Genomic DNA, 7,171 nt, shown 5'->3' with positions numbered 1-7,171 from the left:
ATATTTTTAGCTGAAGTATAAATACTAGCCCAGGAGCTAATTTCTACATTATATAACATAATCCAGTTCAAGACTGACAACATGTTGAATTATAAAATTTTTCCAGATTATTGAAAATTAAAAAATCTCCAGTAACTGAACTAGTCACTACAATATCCCCAGGTCTTTGACCAGGCAGCACTTGACCCTTAATATCACCACTCAGTTTTGTCATTGACCCCAATTCTTCTCAATATTTCCTAATGAAAATGGCATGTAGAACTCTTTTTGACAAATTAGGAGCACGTTTGTGTTCCCAGGTCCCCAGAATTTTACTATCATATTGGCTCTCAAGAAGTACTGATTTACCCTTTGGAGATCCAGGTGATAGGTCAATACTCCCGGGGAAAAGTTCTCCTCTAGTAAAAAGAAAACTGTCTCTCAAGTGCCACCTACAGGAAGCTACCCTACCAGTCAATGCCCAGTGCTTTGAACCATCACTTAAGTTGTCCATCAAAACAGAGAAACCCATCTGTGTTTACAGATGTTTCAGAGTTGTTGCTTCTTTATAGGGTTTCATATGGAATGGGCAAAAGGTTGAATTGTCTTCTTATCACATAGACTGCCCAATGTAGCTGCATGAACCCATGAGAAAAGGAGACCCAGCTCAGTCTGACCCAAGTCACAGCAACATTAGCAAACAAATTAGGTAGTTATGGCTGAAGGTAGGGACAGCTTAGGAGTGTGCGACCCATCATCCCTGCTGGTGACCATCGCTAGTGATTGAATAGCAGTATTATAAGAACATGGTATACCATGGAGCTGTTATTTGGTTACTGTATGTTAGTATTACTTGAGCATCGTATGGTGGTACGTCATCACTGTAAGTGGCCAATATATGGCACTGCTGATAAATCTGCATTGAATGGTATAATTTGTAGACTGGATATCAGTACACTATTTTGAGGGCACCAACAAAAAGTACCACACTGGACACCATCTAAGACTTGGCCAGAGGGACATGCCACCCTTCTCTTATACCAATTATTGGAAGGGAGTGGGCACAACTGCTGAGCTGTCCTGTCCCAAGATGGTCAATGTAATGAACCAAAATTAGCTTTTTTCGACTCAATTTGATTCTTACTATGGCTCAAATAGAAAGGGCTAGCTGGACATACACATGTGGAGCCACTGCATCCTGTAGTATTACATAGCTAATATTAAACTGCTTTGTGTGGAGCAAACGGATGGACAACCCAAAGCAGTTCTTAGGTATTCAACATCCTAATTACTTATCAGTCATACCTACACTGTATATAATGATAGTACTTGACTACAGGTCCTAGGTATCTTCTTCTGAACTTATAGCATCTTAACCCTGTGGACAGTGATGGTCAGTTCACAGTGTTCACCAGCGAACACATGTGGGCTGCCATCTTTAGTAAGGTAGACTCACCCGTCCGGCGATGCACAGGTAAGCCCTTACCTGTGCCTGTGCCAGTCTGAAATCAAATGCAGTCACCGGGAGCAGGCAGTTCCGAGAACAGCCGCCTGGGGGCCTTCATCGGGCTGTTCTCGGAACTGCCTGCTCCCGGTTACTGCATTTGATTTCAGACCGGCTCCCGGCTCAGGCACAGGTAATGGCTCTTACCTATGCATCGCCGGACGGGTAAGTCTACCTTACTAAAGATGGCAGCCCGCATGTGTTCGCTGGCGAACTGACCATCACTGCCTGTGGACGCCTTTCATTCATGTGGACATATGATGGTAAAAACTGGTATGACCACAAGTAGATTAATACATGGAATTCAATATGTATTCTGCTGTGAAAGTACTCTTGACCATGAGGGACTAGAAACACTATGCCTCTGATCACCAGGGACCAGCTTCTGCATTTACCACTGGACAACAAGGACTCAAATTTAATGTTGTCTCTAAAAAACAAGAACAAGACTCTGGATTAACCACTAAACACTGGAAATCGGATTTGAATTTTCCCAATATAACACTGATCACAGGTTCTGGATTGACCACCGAACACCAGGAGACCAAATCTAGATTTATCACTAAACACCAAGAACAAGACTCTGGATTTAGCACTAAACACTGGAAGTTGGATTTGTGTTATCCACTGACCATCAGGGACTGTACTCACTATATCACTCGATACCAGGGGCAAAGTTCTGGATTTGTTACTGGACACGAGTGAACAAAATCTAGATTTATCACTAAACACCAAGAACAAGATTTACAACTAAACCACTGGATTTGTGTTTATTCACTGACCACCAGAGACTGTGCAGATTTAGGTTCTGGATTTACCACTGGACACTAGGGACCCAAACTACACTTCTCACTAAACGGCTATGACTAGACTCTGGCTTTACCTCCAAATACCAGATAAAGAATTAGTATTTATCCACTGATCACCAGGGAATGCACACACAACATATCATTGATCACCAGTGACCAGGTTCTGGATCTACCACTTGACACCAGGGATATCTACTTTTTTCACTAAACACCAAGTACCATACTCTGGATTTACCACTAAACACTACAAAATGAATTCTTAAATAACCACTGACCACTGTGGATTGCACACCCATTATACCACTTCTCATCTATGATAAACCACAGATCAACAGGGAGCCTGGATTTATCACTGGATACCAGGGGCCCAAAACTAGGTTTATCACTAAATACCAAAGACAAGACTCTGGACTTACCACTAAACAAAGGAAACTGATCACGGACCACATTGATTACGGACCAGGTTCGGCATTTACCAGTTGGCACCACGGACGACTTAAAACTGCACACCCATTATACCCCATTTATAATTAACCGCTGCTTACCAAAGACTCTAGTCTGGATTTACCACTCAACACTCAGACTAAACCACTAAACACCAGGGACTGAATCCTGCATTAATCATAAGGAATATCTCAAGCATCAAGACGGTAGTATTTCTAAAGATGTGTTGGTCAGTGGAAAAGGAGATAACATGTCCAGCCATCTATTTAGGAAGTAGTGGTGGACCAGATTTTCAACCCATCTTCCATGCATCTTTGTAATGAGTGAATTGAAAGGACCACCTTCCAATTTTACTTTTAGTAGGAACTTCCTACTCCTTTAATTATATTGGATATTGGCTCTTACATGTATAACTGAGATAGGAATTCCAGCTCTTAGGAGATGGTGATAATAATGAAGTAGACTTCACTTACATTGTTGAGGGCAACTAATTAATTGTCCAGAAATTGACTGCTTGTGTGGACTTTATTCACTCTCTGCCCACCTACCCTGCTGGATGCTCCTGGAGTAAGATCTCAAGGACCTCTACGAGTTATGCAACCTGGAAGCACAGACCAAGGCTCACTAGTGGCTTTGTTGTATAGGATGTGAGGAGCAGAATGTTAAATTTCTTTCAAAGACCATAGACAATGCATGGCGGTCGGTAATTGGTTGCTATGGGCATCGTAACTTAGATGCATCTCCTGTCATTGATTAGTGTGGTTGCAACATGCTTACATCTTAGTTATTAGGTATTAGGCATGCGAAATAGCTCATATCAACCAAACTAGAGACAGCTCCAAACAAGGGTTGCTTTTCTTTTTGGAGGAGTTTCTGGTTTGGCTGATGTGAGCTAATTTCATACTTTACCTATTGGGTCTGAAAACCAGTATCCCCTGAGCTTAGTACCAGACATAACATGTTCAAAACTGGTTTTATCTACAACCTAGAATGCATCAGTGGCATAATGGTGCATTAGGTGTGTAATCCGGTCACTGCTTCCCGCGTACTTGCCACTTAGCAAAAATACAAATGGGAATACCCAATGCCAATCTATCGATGCCGGGGTATCAGCTCTTGTGTCTGAATGGTCTGTATCCTAAGAAGGCAAGATGACCAGGGACCAATGTAAATGAACATATTCTCTGTACAGAAGAAGTAGAAGTAGGAAAATCATAAAACCATCCATTGCATGAAACTTGTTAACCTGACCCTCTCTTCTTGGCTGGACGTGGGCACACAAGAGGAGTTCTTGGCTCCATGTGGGCACACAAGAGGATGTTTTTTGCCACCTAATTCCCTGTTAAATGCTCATATTGAATAAATGCATCCCTGCTGCAATAAGAAGAGAGGCTGCAGGAGTAGATGTATATGTGTCTTCTGCGTAAGAATAGAGCGGGCCTTTCACATTTTTAGCAGCGCCTGCCTCCCACTCAGCTCTCTGGGTACCGAAATAGAAGCTGAAAACATGCAGGAGAGAACAGACAGAGTTGTGAAACCCACCATGAAAAATGACAGCATGAGCTTACCTGACTGAGCAGGAGGAGGTGTTTTTAACTCTTACAGGGACAGAGGAAGAACAGAGTCTCAGGGTACAGGATTATGCCTGATTTGTAGGAGATAGCTGATGGTTCCTGGACACTTGGTTGGGTTGGTCTGATGGGTTTGGTGTATCAAAATCTTAATACGTCCTATGCCAAAGAGTGAGATGCAATATCATGATTTAAAAGGGGATCAAGTGTCTCATTAGGGCATTTTGCAGAGTTAAAATGTGGTGACCTCCTTATTAGCTAAAGCCAGGAGGATCTCTTGGTGCTGGTGGGCCACAAGATTCACAGTGACATTTGAGCATAGTGTCTCATGTGCAGTCATCAGCAAGCTTAGAAAACTGCACCCTGCTCAGATGCAGATGGCGCTGTGAGGAAGCATGGGGGCCATCGCCTACATATTTGTCAATGACCCCAATAAATGGAGACTCAATCAGTAACTCTGTCGGTTTTGTTCTTGTGTGCTGTTCTCCATCCACCCACAAATACGACTTACCTAGCAGTGCGTAAGTACAGAACACTCGTCATCTGGACACATTAAACTCCAATAGAAACAGACGGGTTTAGTCATCTGAGCACAGAGCTTAAAAACACCATCCTTCAATACAAACCATTCAGAAAGGCTTTTCTATGGATGCCAAGGTCATCACGCCTAAGAGCCCACTTAATAGACAGTTATTTTATGTTCTGATCTGTCCTTTACCAATGAATTTCATTATCAATTATCCTTCACAATCTTATCTGAGGAAGGAGGAGGACATTTAGCTGGAGGTGCAATGTACACTCACCTAAAGAATTATTAGGAACACCTGTTCTATTTCTCATTAATGCAATTATCTAGTCAACCAATTACATGGCAGTTGCTTCAATGCATTTAGGGGGGTGCTCCTGGTCAAGACAATCTCCTGAACTCCGAACTGAATGTCAGAATGGGAAAGAAAGGTGATTTAAGCAATCTTGAGCGTGGCATGGTTGTTGGTGCCAGACGGGCCGGTCTGAGTATTTCACAATCTGCTCAGTTACTGGGATTTTCACGCACAACCATTTCTAGGGTTTACAAAGAATGGTGTGAAAAGGGAAAAACATCCAGTATGCGGCAGTCCTGTGGGCGAAAATGCCTTGTGGATGCTAGAGGTCAGAGGAGAATGGGCCGACTGATTCAAGCTGATAGAAGAGCAACGTTGACTGAAATAACCACTCGTTACAACCGAGGTATGCAGCAAAGCATTTGTGAAGCCACAACACGCACAACCTTGAGGCGGATGGGCTACAACAGCAGAAGACCCCACCGGGTACCACTCATCTCCACAAATAGGAAAAAGGGGCTACAATTTGCACAAGCTCACCAAAATTGGACTGCTGAAGACTGGAAAAATGTTGCCTGGTCTAATGAGTCTCGATTTCTGTTGAGACATTCAAATGGTAGAGTCCAAATTTGGCGTAAACAGAATGAGAACATGTATCCATCCTCTGATGGCTACTTCCAGCAGGATAATGCACCATGTCACAAAGCTCGAATCATTTCAAATTGGTTTCTTGAACATGACAATGAGTTCACTGTACTAAAATGGCCCCCACAGTCACCAGATCTCAACCCAATAGAGCATCTTTGGGATGTGGTGGAACGGGAGCTTCGTGCCCTGGATGTGTATCCCTCAAATCTCCATCAACTGCAAGATGCTATCCTATCAATATGGGCCAACATTTCTAAAGAATGCTATCAGCACCTTGTTGAATCAATGCCACGTAGAAATAAGGCAGTTCTGAAGGCAAAAGGGGGTCCAACACCGTATTAGTATGGCGTTCCTAATAATTCTTTAGGTGAGTGTATATGGTGGTACATATTAACTGAAAACAGGAAATACTTTCCTAAAGGGAATTTCCGGGACTAAAGCTGTGATGTCCTTTGGAATGACCATCCGTGTTTGATTAGAGGTGATCCAACCTGGACTTGGCCATATAACACCAATAAATATGTTGATTTGTATGACCACCTTTAGAAGTTGGAGGCATGTTTTCCCAAACACATTCAACAATGTTGAGGTCCAGGTTCTGGGGTGGATAGTCCATTGATCTAAAATGCTATCACGTTGTTTGATATGTCTTTCTAAATCCAGTTGACATTGTATTAAAATTTGTTTGCACTTATCAGCATTCAAACGAAAACAAATTACCAACTCCAAATGTTGTCCTACATCTGTAAACGTTCGATGATCCTCCATCATGTGTGATTGATGGCTGTAGACATGAATTGGAAAGTTCTTCATTGCTTCGTTCGCAGTCATGTCGCATACTGCATCTTCCAAAGATCTTGCAATCACACTCATCTGTCCCAAAAAACCTTGGTTCAAAACATTCTGTCCAAAAAAACTTACTCCCCATCTCGGATATTTAGTTTTGGTGTCTAGTGTACATTTTCTTCTTTGTTTTGTATTTGTCTATATCTATGTATTTTTTGAAAGCTGCACATCCTTTCAGACCCATAAAGTTGACCTTCCTTCTCACAGAAGGACAGACAAAGAGACCTGTAGATGTTTCTCAGTTCTAATGCAAGAAAGGAGCTATATCCTCTTATACTGAATCTCTCGAAGAGCCTGATGGTGCCTGTTTTGGTAGTCTACCAGGGCGTGCTTTGGAGTTAGGAATCCCATCTTTTGAAAATCATATATCAACCTTTGATTTTTCCTATTTCCACTTTGGATAATCACTATTTTGAAGGCCTCTTGATAATAAGCAGATTGCAAAGTGTCCCTCTGTAAACCCTCTGGAAACCTGGCAGTAAGTGTTCAGTTTTCCTGCAGCTCCACCACAGGGGAAATGAAGGATTACACAGTGTCCATTCAAATCAA

Source organism: Bufo bufo, chromosome 11 (assembly GCF_905171765.1).
Source record: "Bufo bufo chromosome 11, aBufBuf1.1, whole genome shotgun sequence".
Lineage (NCBI taxonomy): Eukaryota > Metazoa > Chordata > Amphibia > Anura > Bufonidae > Bufo > Bufo bufo.
This window is presented reverse-complemented; position numbering follows the sequence as displayed.